The 15,497-nt window shown below is 39.8% G+C and overlaps 1 protein-coding gene across 13 annotated transcripts in view; it reads left to right on the forward strand.

Annotated features, from left to right (window-relative positions):
- The window catches only part of MRTFB (myocardin related transcription factor B), a 194,077-nt gene that overhangs the window by 117,709 nt on the left and 60,871 nt on the right, over positions 1-15,497 (forward strand). Inside the window, exon 2 of one of the 13 annotated variants that reach the window (XM_048868380.2) lies at positions 7,880-7,938. The exons of 11 other annotated variants lie outside the window; for them this stretch is intronic. The gene's annotated coding sequence lies outside the window, so the exon portion shown is untranslated. Of the gene's footprint in view, positions 1-7,879; positions 7,939-14,891; positions 14,951-15,497 lie in introns of those variants that run through there. One more of the 13 variants, XM_075132766.1, reaches the window with a different exon arrangement.

The raw sequence follows: 15,497 nt of genomic DNA on the forward strand, positions 1-15,497 counted from the left end.
ATACTCAGAAATAAGAGAGAGTTCTTGCCCTGAAGAATTACGATCTAAATAGACAAGAGAGAAGAGGTATAAGAAAGGGAAAATAGTATTATCCACATTTAAAGCAGAGAGTTCAGAGCCCCCGTCCTGCCGAGATTTATGAACGTGCTTAATTCTATGCACTGTGAGTAATCCCATTTAAGACAGTGGGACTACTCACAGGACGTGATTCAGGAAACTGTTCTTATTCAGCAATCACTTTAGTATGTAACAGGTTTCAGAGTGGTAGCCATGTTAGTCTGTATCAGCAAAAAGAACGAGGAGTACTTGTGGGACCTTGGAGGCTAACAAATTTATTTGAGCACAAGCTTTTGTGGGCTAAATCCCACTTCATCAGATGTATGCAGTGGAAAATACAGTAGGAAGATATATATATACACAGAGAACATGAAAAAATGGGGGTTGCCAGACCAACTCTAACGAGACTAATTGATTAAGGTGCTCTATTATCAGCAAGAGAAAAAAACTTTTGTAATGATAATCAGGATTGCCCATTTCAAACAGTTGACAAGAAGGTGTAAGTAACAGTGGGGAAAAATTAGCGTGGGGAAATAGTTTTTTAGTTAGTGTAATGACTCATCCACTCCCAGTCTTTATTCAAGCCTAATTTAATGGTGTCCAGTTTTCAAATTAATTCCAGTTCTACAGTTTCTCATTGGAGTCTGTTTTTGAAGGTTTTTTGTTGAATAATTGCAACTTTTAGGTCTGTAATTGAGTGTCCAGGGAGGTTGAAATGTTCTCCGACTGGTAATAGCCCATCTTAATCAATTAGTCTCATTAGAGTTGGTATGGCAACCCCCATTTTTTCAGGTTCTCTGTGTGTGTGTGTGTATATATATATATATATATATCTTCCTACTGTATTTTCCACTGCATGCATCTGATGAAGTGGGCTTTAGCCCACGAAAGCATATGCTCAAATAAATTTGTTAGTTTCTAAGGTGCGACAAGTACTCCTCGTTCTTCTTAGTATGTAAGTAACTTCAAACACATGGTTAAGTCCCACTGATTTTAAATGTAAGCACATGCTTAAGAGCTTTGCTAAATCAAGATTATTGTGCATAAAGTTAATCATATTTACATGAGTCTCGGTGGGATTAAAGCCACAGTGACGTGTCAGGGAGTAAGTCTAAGTTGAACCCAGGTTTGATGAGTTCCAGGCCAGTACCTTAACCACAAGGCCATCCTTCCTCTCTGGATCTTAAGGCTATATGAGGACGTGTGAATGAGTTTTTTTAAAAAAAGGAAGTCTCAGCAACTATTTATGAAATGGTTAGAAAAATACCTAGAAATTTAGAAAGCATAATTTTTGCTTATATGACTGTACCGAATTTCACAAAACCTTTGGGGTTTTTTAAACATTAACTTCTCCTCTCTCTCCACACAAAGCAGAGAAAGATTATTTTCTCATTATATAAATTTGGAAAAAATTGTGGGAAGTTTAGATTTTATATCTAGAACAGTCCTTGCAGCAAGGATTCTAACAACCTAAATTTGAAGATAAATTTATGTCCAGACTTGTTTCCAAATAATAAATGTTCCATAGCAATAATGTATGACACAGATTGTCCCGTTCCTCAGTTACTGATGAATGACATGATAGACCTTCTGGGTTATATTGTCTAATAGGTTTTTGTTTTTTTTTAATGTCAGAAAAATTGCCTTTAATTAGTTTTCCTTCCAATGTATCTTTTCATTTTCTACATGCATGCAATGGAGCGCTTCCTCTGGAGACACTTACACAGTGATGTTGGCTGACATACAAAAGCCTGCAATCTCTGTGGTACACTTTCCAGGAGTTTATGGGATCCTGCAGGGTTTTTCAGAATTTCTTTCAAGAATCCTGAAGAGTTTCTATGGAACTACTGTATCATGCACAGAGATTCTGTAAGCTCTGCAGAGCACTCAACAGTGTAAATTCCAGCTGTTTGCACTTATTGACTATACTTTTCAGCTGATGAAACTAAAAGGAACAAAGGAAGTACTCCTCAGAATGTGAATGCTTAAAAGGCTCTAGACATTTCCAGCTGGTTTTGAAGTATGTTCTATTATTTACCAAAAAAGGACCTGTATATAAAATGGATAAGCAACGTATATATTAATTTAATAATAATAATAAAGAACTCTTTACAGAACTTTGATTCTTATAATTTAAATTACCTTAACACACATAAGTCTCAGATTTCTAACCTATTGTCAATGTATTCTTGTGCTGAGCTGAACTTTCTTTGTCACAAACTGTCATCAGACTAAGATGGCAACTTTCTACTTAGAAATCATAGAAGGTTAGGGTTAGAAGGGACCTCAGGAGGTCATCTAGTCCAACCCCCTGCTTGAAGCAGGACCAATCCCTAATTTTTGCCCCAGATCCCTAAATGGCCCCCTCAAGGATAGAACTCACAGCCCTGGGTTTAGCAGGCCAATGCTCAAACCTCATTGTGAATTAGTGATTTTTATTATATTAAATATCATTTAAGATATTATTTATTTACTTCTTGTAATAGACAGGAAGTGAGACCAAAAACCTTTATTACGTTTCAGTTTTGCCTGTGAAATCCTGTGCAGTTCGTCTCTAGGCGCTTCCCCCAGATCACAGGCAGCTTAACACTTCCGTTATAATGAAATCACTTTTTCTGCAATGGAAACCAAAAGAATACAATGTTGTTATCAAATTTGTGAATGCTATGGAAACCAAAAGAACACAATGTGATCATCAAATTTGTGATTTTGGAAACATACAGGATGAGTAATACAGAGTGAGAAACAACATATTCCATAATCCTTCACAAGCCTCTACAGTGAATAATAAATAGCAAAAAGAACAGCTACTCTCCAAAACATCCTAATTTTTACATTTTGAATTTTCAGTTTTATATCTAGCAATTAAACATTCTCTGAAAATTCCTAATATTTAATTCCAGAGTATTTTATAACTACATAAATATGGTACAACACTACTGAAATGCACTTTCCTTGGAGATGAAGGGTCGCAAATAACATATGATACAGCATTTTGGCATAATTCCCTTCTCTTTAGGAAAGTGCCATGGGATCTTTAAAGTCCATGCAGAGCAAACAGGACCTTGTTCTTTTTAGTAGTAGTCAAAAGATAAACATTAGAATTAACTATTTGTTGCTCCATTTATGTAGCTAGGAAAGATAAAGGACTGATTTGACCTTCCTGGGATTTGAATCTCTGGCTTTAGTATTCTAGACATTCCAAACTTTATGTTTAGAGTATTTAGCTATATCATTCACTTCGCTCGATACACTATTTTGTGCTGCTTTATTGTGACTTTACTCACTCCTTGTGTCTTATATGTCAAAGTCTCAATGTCAAATAACTACAGTTACAGTTATAGGTATATATATTGTCAATAATATATATTGACTTTTAAAAAGTATCTCAATCCTGTTATTTAGAAGTGATAGATCTATCCAGAGAATCTTTTGTGTCCATTGTTACTGTGGTTCTATATTTCATGCGCAGCGTCCTAGAGGGACTTTGGCTCCCCAAGAGCAGAACATGTTGCTTTAAACTAATTTCTGTTTCAGAAAAACAAAAACAGAAAAAACAAAAATCTCACCACAGACTTTTTGTGGAACAGCAATTAGTTTAAAAGAATCTGTCCCGTTTTGAGCGCTGTCTGTTTCCATGGCAGCCAGAGCAGCAGCCAGCAGTAGAGTTGTCAGAACTCCTGTTAATTTCCAAGGCAGAATGCTGGAAATGCCATTTTCCCAACATCATCGATGTTCTTATCTAAACAGCTAATATCTGCAGTGTTTTAACTTCGGGAGAAATAATTAGAAAATTGTACAGAGAGCATTTAAAACATATTTTTCTAGCTACATTATTTTATTTTTGCCTTTTCCACAGGTGTAATCATTTGAAAGGTGTATACCTATATTTTACTAATCCCTCCCCAGAGATTTACAGTGTTTATAACAAATCCCCTAAACAGCCTGAACTTTCAACAGCCATTTGGAGCCTCATTTCATAACACCTACTTTAAAAAAAACAAACTTTATGTTCTATCTGAAATGCATAGGATTTGGAATTAGTGCTAGGATTACTATGCACAATGTGAGCTCTGGTTTTGTTCAAGACAAGGAGCAGTGATGAAAGCCTGTCAATCAATATAGATAGCATTGTTCCTACAGGACAGCTATCAATTTATTTTTGTCCTCTTTACATTCCAGTTCTTGTGGTTACATATGACTACTTGGAGACACCTTTTCCATAGCATACAAATTACCAGTTCATCCCATGAATACCACAGCAGCTGAAAATCACTTATCTTAACTTTGATAATGGTGTATTTACTTAAGATGCTTTAATAATACCATATCTTTTATTTTCATCAGTTCTACCTTTCACACAATTATCATTACTCCAGAAATAAGACACATTAATTTGTCACTCTTCAGTAGACTATATATAAAATGCGATGTGATGTATTGGTGATTGTGAATTTGCTTCTTTATATATGCTTGCCTCCATGTACTCAAACAGCAAGGCATTCAATGATGTGCTGCAGGGCCTTTTTCCTTTGTTGCTGTTCATGCTTAACCTTTTGCCCCCCTTTGAATCTTACAGTATGTGAACTCTTAACAATATTCACTGTTGGGAGATGGAGCACAATTAAACTACTTCTATGTAATCCACAACTAGACTGCAATGTATCGTACATTCTGTTACATGTGTGGTTACCAGAGAACCGTTTACTCCGTACACACCATCTTTATTCCTTTGTCTGTAGATGCAGAGATTTCCTGATATGCTAACACTAAATGAATTAATAGTGGGAACTCTAGCCTCTGTGGAATAGATCCTCGCCTGGTGAAAATCTGCACAACACCACTGAAGTCAATAGACAGACCTATACTGATTTTTAAATCAGTTGAGGATCTGGCATTCTGATTGTAAGAAATTAACATATTTTTTCAATTAAGTTCCAAAGAAACCACTCAATAACAATAGGATAAAGGTAAACAAAATTGATTTTATTAGAAAGTACTCCTTTTAAGTGATTAATATATTGACTCCCATTGTATAAAATTTATAAGGAGGCTTTTCTAAGAATCTGAAAGCTAAATGTTAATGTTGCGCTCAAGTGCTGATTTTAAATAAATTACACAATCTAGAGCTAACCAGTGATTTGGCTGACAGCTCAGTTCATAGCTTTTGTTCAGAGGCATTTTTGAGACTTTATTCCCTCAATTACCAGCGTTATAGAGGAGATATGTCAGATCCTATAAGTTACAAAACAGTTGTCTGTCTTCAGTAGCCTAGTTCGTGCATTGGTGCTAACATAGGCCTTATTTCTCCAAACACTTACATATATGGTTAACTTTAAGCATGCTAGAGGTCTGATAGAAGTAAATGGAAATTATAACATGCTTAAAATTATGTACATGCTTCAAGACTTTGTGGGTTGGAATAACTTACTAAAATTTGTAGTGGATTCACCATCACTGATAATTTTTAAATAAAGATTGGATGTTTCCCTAAAAGATATACTCTAGAAGTTATTTTGGGAAAGTCCTATGGCCTGTGTCTTACAGATGGTCAGACTAGATGACCACAGTGGTCCTTCTGGCCTTGGAATCTATGAATCTAAGGTTCTGGCTCAGGGCCTTTGAGACAGAGTGATTCTTGGCTCTCTCTTCAGTGGTATGAGTGATATTATGTGGATAATTATGCTTGATTCAGGAAGAGGTCATCATTATTGTTTGTCCCTTCAACACCCCGTAGCCACGACCCAGTATTGTTACTTATCTTTCTGTAATTCAGCGTCTAGGTTAGTGGAATATGTCCATACAGTGGAAGTCTTGGTTTATGCACTTGTTTTTGTCTCTCTTTTTTTACTGAAGACATCCTGCATCATGTATGATGGTGTAATCCGTGCAAGGCAGTATAGCAACAGTGTAGGAGTCAGTTACAAAGTACCAATGATGATCCTACAGGATTGACTGAGTTTGGTACCAATTTTGTGTGCATGGCTCAAGCACGACCATATTGGGCCACAGTGCTCCGCAGTTGACCTTCCCTCCCCCTCAAGTACACCAGATGTTTACAGTGCTCAAAGATTATACTATCCCACAATATTTGAAGTTTTTGCTTAGCCCAATGGTGTTTCGGTGAAAGGCGTACACTTGTGTCTTGCTCAGGAACTATGTATGATAATAATTTCTGAGTACACTCAGGAATCCAACTAAATTGTGCTCAGTGTCCTTAAATCTTTTCGATTGGATGGCAATGCAAAGATCACTTGCATAAATGAATCTTCACATGTCAGGGGAATTCTGGTTGGTCATTTGTGTATATGTTAAATAGCAAGGGTAATAGCATTGATCCTTGGGGCAATCTGTTGCACTGAGTGTGTTATTGACTATTTTGACCACCTAGCTCAACAAAGAATATTGATTTTTGAGCTCCAAGGAGATGACCTGGAGCATCTTGCTATTTCTCAAAATTCTTGCCAGTTTAAATAGAAGTACACAGTTGTTCACAGTGTCATAAGCAGCTGACAGTTCAACAAACACAGGCCCTGTAATTTTACATGTTTCAGTCATCTGTGATGTATTGGGTTAGGTTTGCAACTTGGCCACAGCATGAACATCCTGGGCAGAAACAGCCACTCCAAGTCTCCCTATGAGAAGGTCTAGTTTTCTGACCCATCTAGGAGTACAGGAAGTATACAGATTTGAGAGATCCTGAACTTTGTCTTAGAGCAGAGATGTTTTTGCATCTGTAAGTGAGACATGGACTTCATGCAGTAGGCAGCATGAGCTGCTTGTTGGAGCACATCCAGTTTGCTGTGACCGTTTGATCTCTGCTTGCATCTTAGGTAGTTGAACTCATAAAAATGCGCTCCACAGTGTTCGACCCCTCCTGTACCAAAGGTTCTAGTGCTTCAGCTCTGAGCTTCTAGATCTTGGTCTTCTGCCATGAGATATTCAACTCCATAGTTTGTGTGACATCTTGGAAACTTTGAAGGGCAGGGCTGAAATTCCCTGGCTTCTCTGTAAGCAAGCCAGCATTGTCGTCATAGTTTTGTTTGGTGAAAAGTTCTTACCAGCTTGACTCTGGTGTGTGGAGTGGCAAATCTTAATATCCAGTTGATATTTTGACAGAATAGTGCCAGAGCAAGAATGTATCCCTGCTGCACACTTGAGGTTTTATGGAAACACTGCTCTCTTGCACCAGTACCGGAATGAAGGTCATGCACCAGATTTAGCAGAACATCTGGGACACCAGCTCGTTTCAGTGCAAGCCAGTCAAATCAAAAGCCACTTCGCTGTTGATATATGCCACATTTTTTTAAAAAAGAAAGAAACATTGTCAAACCCACCTAGTTGTGTAGACCTGGCCTGTGTACACAAGTGTTCTTATTACTTTTTCCCTCATCTTCCTGCCCCCTTGCTCCCTCTGTCTGTTGCAACATGTCCTATTAAACTGTACATTTTTTAGAATAGGGAGCAGCTTTTATTGTTTGTGTATCACCTAGCACAATCAACCTGATCCTGATTGGGGGCTTTAGGCACTACTAGAATAAAATATTGATAAACATGCAGCACGGCCACCCACTCAATTATGGTAGAGCTGTGTGCTGGGAATTATATGGCAATGAAATGTGATCATGAAATTATTAACTTAGCATTCTGATTCAATTGAAAAAATAAAGAGTGGGGGGAGAACATTTAATTCCTGTTAATAATTTATCATGCACAAAACAAAATGACTGTTAAGGGATGGATTTTTTTCATATTTTTGACTGGCAAATTTTCCATGATCGCTTCATTCTACATGGAAAATAGGTTGATTTTTATTTTTTAGGGCACACGTTCCACACTGAAACCCTGGAGAAGGCTTAGCCTGCACTGTTTTTCTGACAGGTATGAAGTGTCATTAATTCAAACAATTAGTGTAAATTCTGTTAACCTTATATATAGGTATTTTAGCAGCAGTCATTCTTATAGTGCTGGTTGTTTCAATGATCTCATGTAATAAGAACATGCCTGTTCTCTCTTCAATCCACGTGATATTAGTGCTGAGTACTGCTATAATATGGCTTGTTCCTGCCCCTTTGTGTTATCTGTGCTGGAGGACAGGATTCAAAACTGAAGTCTGACACCGAGGCTTTGGCGCAGCAACAATTTTCAGAGAAAGCTGAGCAATTCAATCCCTTTTCAGTCAAACTATTTTTTAAAGTATATTTTAGGAAATACTTATGCTTTATTAAGAGCTTTAAAGAGGTTATTTGGTTTTACTTTTATTGGCAGACATCAGTGTTAGTTCTTTCCTTTTTTCCTCCGGACTTGGAAACTTGCCAATAGAAATTCAAATCCTTAGGGTGGTTGGTGGAGCCTTGGGGATATGGGGATACAAGTATGCCCTGTCCTCCCAAAAATAATCTGTATATTTGGTAATAGCACAAATGGATGTTGTGGGTAATATTTGCACTTTAAAATAAAATATTTTATATGTTTTTGCCAAGCATAATTGTAAAAGTTGAGACTAAAGTAATTAAGGCTATTCATTATAAAGAATACCCAGTTCACTCTAGATATAGATGGAATAATACCCTTTTGTATTACCCACTTCTCTCACATTCACTAATTTAACCTAATGTTTAAGTCACTAAAAAGGACACTGCTGTTGAGTTTCAGAATTGCCTTGAGATTGTGTCCCAGGAGGCATCTTCTTTCCACTAATTAAAGGCTAATTTTGCCTTGACATTTTTCTGCAAATTCTGCCTAACTCAGCAGCCTTCTCATTGTCACTTTTGACTGATCTATTTATATCTGTGAGGGTATCAGCTTCCACTGACCATGGTCCTTAACATAACCTCAGAAAAGTTTTGAACCATGTAAAGGTTCCTTCAGTGAAGAGCCAACAGTGTAATGACTCTGCTGCTGAGCATAAAATTGGAAGTGGATGCAATCATGCCCTTGTATGAGGAATGAAGATGAATTTTCTCATATGTTACTCCTTTCCTGAGTTGGCACAAAAGCTGCTATTTCAGGGGGTTTTTTATTCTAACTATTTAAAAAATAACTTCAAAATACCAAACTGTGGGCTGGATCACCCTTTCTCATGGTAAAACCTGCGTAAGAAGGTGAAAGAGGAAGAAAAGTATTGAAAGGATTCCATTGCTGAACCTCTCACATATTGCTCCCTTGGAGCAAGGGTTTGCCCCTTCCCCCCATAATAAGCCATACTTCAAACCCCATATGCGTCTCAGGAGGTCAGTGCTATGCATATGGAGGCCCTGGATCGCCAGCTGTAATAGATCCGTACTGCCAGGATTCCCCTCTCCCGTGGCTGCTGCTGACATCACCAGCCCCATTATGAAACTGTTAATAGAAGCTCTGGTAATATTCGTTTTCCAAGTAAGCTCCATTGGGAATGTTGTGTCTTCCTCCCTCCCAATCAGCATGAGGCTGCCCACTCTCCTTCCCTCATTCTCTTTCCGGCTGTGGATCCTGATCCCACAGAGCCTCATCCATGTTGTCTTTGGAATGGAGCACAATGCTAAATAATAGTCTTACCCCTTTTATGCAAGAATGGGAAGATCATCTCTGTGGTGATCTGGGGGAAACAATCTGATCCAGTAATTAACAAATAAATTGACATACCTAATTTATGTATATCTTGAAAGTATTTAAGATATACAAGTGCAAAATCAAGTATCTCAAACCAGTAAACCTCCACCCCTTTCATGTAGTTTATCAGCCAAACTGATTAGATAAAAATATGGTAACGCTATTTGTTCCTGCACTAAGACCTTGTACTAGCCTACAGTAATTTTTGTTCTAGCCTACAGTAATTTTTTTCTTTGAAATTTTTGAATAATTAGTGTTTCATAAAGTGAGAAACTAATAGCACTTATTTGAGCCAGGCTGAAGGAGTAGATACTGCGCAAGCTTCCCACTCACAAAGCTTCCAATCCATACTGCTGTTCCAGTTTGGGGAGGGATTTCAAACAGAGATTACCAATCATACAAAATTGTGTTGTGGATTTGTAGTGTGGAGACCAATCTTAGAATCAGAATTACTTTTTATATTGGATATACTAACACCTGAAAATGTTTTATTATGGTGTTAAAATAGCCTTAGCTGTTCAAAAAGTTTTCTGATGATCTTGTCAGGAACCCCCAAAAAGGTAGGAAATAATGTAATCAAATTGTAGTTCTGTCTGCTGCAGTTTTCAGCTTCTCTAGGCCTAAGGTAATGGGCCATCATAAGACTCATAAGGGAAGACTCAATTGAACCAAGTAACAAGATGAACAGCCTAGTAGGAATTGTAAACATCAAAAATCACATCTTTTTACATAAAGCGAACCATCTGTCTGTTATGGTAGATGGATCCCACTCATGACTGACTGGATTCCTCATACCTATTGTAATAGTACCAGCATTCATTTTCATGTTGATCCACTGTGTTAACAGGTGCTGGAATCCTGCAGAGATGGTGGTTCCTATGAACTAGTGTCAGGTGTAACTTATCTCTGCTCAGGACATCAGAATAATTCATTAGGCATAGAGAACTTGGGTGTATGATAGAAGCTGAGGATGTGGTTTACATTTCTGTTGTTTGAATTCCCAGCAAAGCCAAGCCCAAGTGTGGAGTAAAGTTGGTCTACATACAGTGTGTGTGTTTGTACTCTGTTCTGGCCAGGACAGGAACTCCACTGGCGCTTGTTGTTTACAAGCAATGTCAAAAGAATCATTGAGTTTAAAGGAGATAGGGGAAAGCCAATTTATGTTTGCACAGTTATGATCCACCCAAGGAACAAAACAATTGATTCTGTCTGGAGAAAACTTTGCACTGAGGTAGTCATGACATGCTGCTTCTAAATCATATTGTTTGAATAGTAATGCGCCTACCCAACGTGTATAGGTATTACACACTTGATTTTAGACATATTGTCCATTTAGTCTTATGATAATTCTGAGCTTTCTGCGTTTCCATGGTTACATCAGATAGAAGCCAGTACTAGAACATACCGTGTTATTTAATCCCTGGACACCAGTTATTGGATTCCTCAGTGCTGTGTGCTAATTCAATAAGAAATTGTTAGTGCTAAACCCAGGTGTTTAAGGTTAATATTATAATGTTAATTCTTCTCCGAGTGCTGTCCCTGTGGGTGCGCCACTTCCGGTGTTGGTGCATCCTGACTCCGTCGATCAGAGATTTATGGTAGCAGTGTCTGTGCAGGTCACACGTGCGCAGTAGGCATCTCACGGTGCTGTTGGTTCCATGTCTAGCGTGCACACAACCCGCCCTCCAGTTTTTTCTCAATCGCCCTTGGCTGAAGACGGAGCTCTGGGGCAGTGTTCATTACTCTTCCAAACCTTTCAGAAAAAAATACATTAGTTAGTCATATAGAAAGTTGTAGTTAGTGTTAATGTTAGTTTTTATTACCAAAAAAAGTTTACTTTTATCCAGTTTACCGTCCCTTCACCGGGGGTGGTTAACTGTTAAGATGCCTGGCTCCCCAGGCTTTAAGCAATGCAGCTCATGCTGCGAAGCAATGCCCATTTCAGATGAACACCCTTTCTGTGTCCAATGTCTTGGGGCCTACTGTAGCAATCTAAAATGGAGAGCCCAGTGTGACTGGTATTTCAGACTCAAAATAATCTTGATGGAGAAATCTCTCCAACCTGAGCCAGACCAACAGACCTCCTCTCCGGGCACCCCCCGCTGCAGGGACAGGAGACATGCCTTCCTCTAAAAGACCAAGGAAGAGGGCACAGACGTCTCTGCAGAGAGCACCACAGAAACAATGGCGGTCTCCTGCCAGGTCGCTACCCCTGATCCCGACACGTGCTTAGGTGAGCACCTGTGACACTCCTTCGGCACCTTCGGCACTGCCAAGTCCCAAGCGAAGGAGATGGAGTCAAGACACAGATGGCAACATACCTCCTCCATGGCACCGAATTCACCCGTAAGGGACCCGGTACTGAGCATCTCCTCAGGCACCATGCCTCTCTCCCAGATTCAGCCTCATGGGGGGGACATGGAGCTCCCCACTACTCCACTCACAATTTCAGCTGGCGGGGTAGGTGCACTGGGGCTTAAGCTATGGCTGGTGGGGAGGGGCACTGGGGCTGAAACTGGGAGCAGAACTGCAGGGAGCCCTGGCGCTTCCTTCTTAGCTAAAGCCCCAAGCCCTGGGGACCACTGTGGGGCTGAAGCCAGAAACAGCCATGGTTCTGAAGCCCCAGCACTACCACTGGGTCTAAAGCCTTGAGCCCTGGTGCTCCCACAGGGCAGAAGCCCAGAACCCCAAAGGTCAGAAGCCCTGAGGCCCCCACCCAGAACCCTGACCACCCCCACCCTGCAGCCCCAACTACCCCCAGCCTGTAGGAGTTGGGGCTAGCACCTAACACTAGTATTGTGGTGCAAGCTCTTTATAATGAAAGTTGAGCTTACAAATATAGCATTATGTACAAAAAATAACTTCATTCAAAAATAAAACAGTGTAAAACTTCGGAACCTACAAGTTCACTCGGTCCTACTTCAGCCAATTGCTCAGACAAACAAGTTTGGTTACAATGTGCAGGAGATAATGCTGGCCACCTCTCGTTTACAATGTCACCTGAAAGTGAGAACAGGCGTGTGCATGGCACTGTTGTAGCCGGCATCGCAAGATATTTACATGCCGGATGCGCTAATGATTCATCTGTCCCTTCATGCTTCAACCACCATTCCAAAAGACATGCGTCCATGCTGATGACAGGTTCTGCTCGATAACAATCCAAAGCAGTGCAGACAGACGCATGTTCATTTTCATCATCTGAGTCAGGAACCACCAACAGAAGGTTGATTATTTTTTTTTGGTGATTCGGGTTCTGTAATTTCTGCATCGGAGTGTTGCTCTTTTAAGACATCTGAAAGCATGCTCCACACCTTGTCCCTCTGATTTTGGAAGACACTTCAGATTCTTATACCTTGGGTTGAGTGCTGTATCAATCCTTAGCAATCTCACATTGGTACTTTCTTTGTGTTTAGTCAAATCTGCTGTGAAAGTATTCTTAAAACGAACATGTGCTGGGTCATCATCCAAGACTGCTATAACATGAAATGTATGGCAGAATGCAGGTAAAACACACAGCAGGAACATACCCTTCTCCCCCAAGGAGTTCAGTCACAAATTTAATTAACACATTATTTTTTGAAGAAGCATCATCAGCATGGAAGCATGTCCTCTGGAATGGTGACCGAAACATGAAGGGTCATATGAATGTTTAGCATATCTGGCATGTAAATACATTGCAACGCCGGCTACAAAAGTGCCATGCAAACACCCGTTCTCACTTTCAGGTGACACTGTAAATAAGAAGGAGTCGGCAGTATCAACCGTAAATGTAAACAAACTTCTTTGTCTTAGCAATTGGCTGAACAAGAGGTAGGACTGAGCAGACTTGTAGGCTCTAAAGTTTTACATTGTTTTGTTTCTGAGTGCAGTTATGTAACCCCCCAAAAAATCTACGTTTGTAAATTACACTTTCACGATAAAGAGATTGTACTACAGTACTTGTATGAGGTGAATTGAAAAATACTATTTCTTTTGTTTATCATTTTTACAGTGCAAATATTTGTAATAAAAATAATATCAAGTGAGCACTGTACACTTTGTATTCTGTGTTGTAATAGAAATCAATATATTTGAAAATGTAGAAAAACATCCAAAATATTTAATACATTTCAGTGAGCATTCTATTGTTTAACAGTGTGATTAATCGCGATTAATTTTTGTAATCATGGTTAATTTTTTTGAGTTAATCGTGAGTTAACTACGATTAATCAACAGCCCTAGTTACAACTTAACTTCATGCTGCTCCAAGAAAGAAAGAAAAATCAAAATTAAACCATTCAAATTGAATTTTTTAGAAAAATATTTCCATGGTTACATTAGTTCCCTTACTAATTAACAACTACTGCAACACCACAATCTGTTCCATTACATATAGTGAGTGTTTTGAAGTTGCTATGGAAATGCTATTAACTCAATATTGATTTTTAATATATTTGCATCTCACATATATGATTTTCGTGACATTCTTTTTTGTTGCTACATTTGCTTTCTCTGGTCTCTGCCCTCCTTACTACTTATAGCAGGGGTTGGCAAACTAAAGCTCCCTGCCTGCCCTGGTCCCGTGCCGCTCCCAGAAGCGGTCAGCATCATGTCCCTGCAGCCCCTGGTGGCTGGGGGGCAGGCAGAGGGCTCCACGTGCCGCCCCTTGCCTGCGGGTACCAACCCCAAAACTCCCTTTGGCCGCGGTTCCCCGTTCCTGGCCAGTGGGAGCTACGGGGGGTGGTACTTGCAGGCGAGGGCAGCAAGTGGAGCCCTTTGCCCCTCCCCACCCTCAGGGGCCGCAGGGATGTGGTGCCAGCTGCTTCCGGGAGCAGCACGGGGCCAGGGCATGCAGGGAGCCTGCCTTAGCCCCGCTGTGCGCCGCTGACACCCCGGAGTGGCTCAAGGTAAGCTGTGCCAGGCTGAACCCCACACCCTGAACCCCTCCTGCACCCTGCACCCCAACCCCATGCCCCAGTCCTACATTCATGACCCTGCATGCAATTTCCCCACCCAGATGTGGCCCTTGGGCCAAAAAGTTTGCCCACCCCTGACTCGTATAGTGTACAACAACACTGTAATCTTGAAAGAGGTACTCCAAACAAAACTGCTCTAGTAGTGTCATTACGGCTTAAAAACGCAGAGCTACTTTTAATTCCTTCCCCTTTTAACAATATTATTATTAATATAATTACCTTTTACATAGAGCTTTTCCTCTGCAGAAAATGCAGTTTTACAAAGGTGGGTAAGCATTATCATCCTTATTTTACAGAAGGGAAAACGGAGGCATGAGGCAGCTAAGTGATTGGTTCAAGATCACACAGTGAGTTAATGCCAGAGCTGGGACTAGTACATAAGTCTCCTGTTCTTAACAATAACAACACCTTGCACTTCTCTATCACTTTCTATCTGAAGACCTCAGAGCTGCTCACAAATATTAACTAAGACCTTGTCTATGCTGGTATTTTTGTATTTGTGCAGCTACACTAATGCAACTGCCCCAGTGCAACCCTTGAGGTGGATGTGCTAGACCAATGTAAAAAATGACTTGCACATGTGCAGCTTAGCCCAATTTAAAATGATCTAACCTTCTCAATGCCTGTATGACATAGGAAGGTATTATCCTTTTTTTTCAGGTTTGTGTCTGAGTCTGGAATTGCATCCAGATATCTCCACTCTCAGTCTTATGTTTTGGCATCTTCCTCCTCCCCGCCCCCTTCATAAAACAGGAAACAAGCTGATTCCCTTTTATACTCTGAAAACAATTAACGCTGTGCTCAGACTAATTTTGAAAAAATTACATTCATTTTGATGTTCTTTATAGTTTGTTTTGAATCCTAAAGAAGTACAATGGGAACAGTGTCTCCTAA

Source organism: Caretta caretta, chromosome 10, assembly GCF_965140235.1.
Source record: "Caretta caretta isolate rCarCar2 chromosome 10, rCarCar1.hap1, whole genome shotgun sequence".
Taxonomy (NCBI): domain Eukaryota; kingdom Metazoa; phylum Chordata; order Testudines; family Cheloniidae; genus Caretta; species Caretta caretta.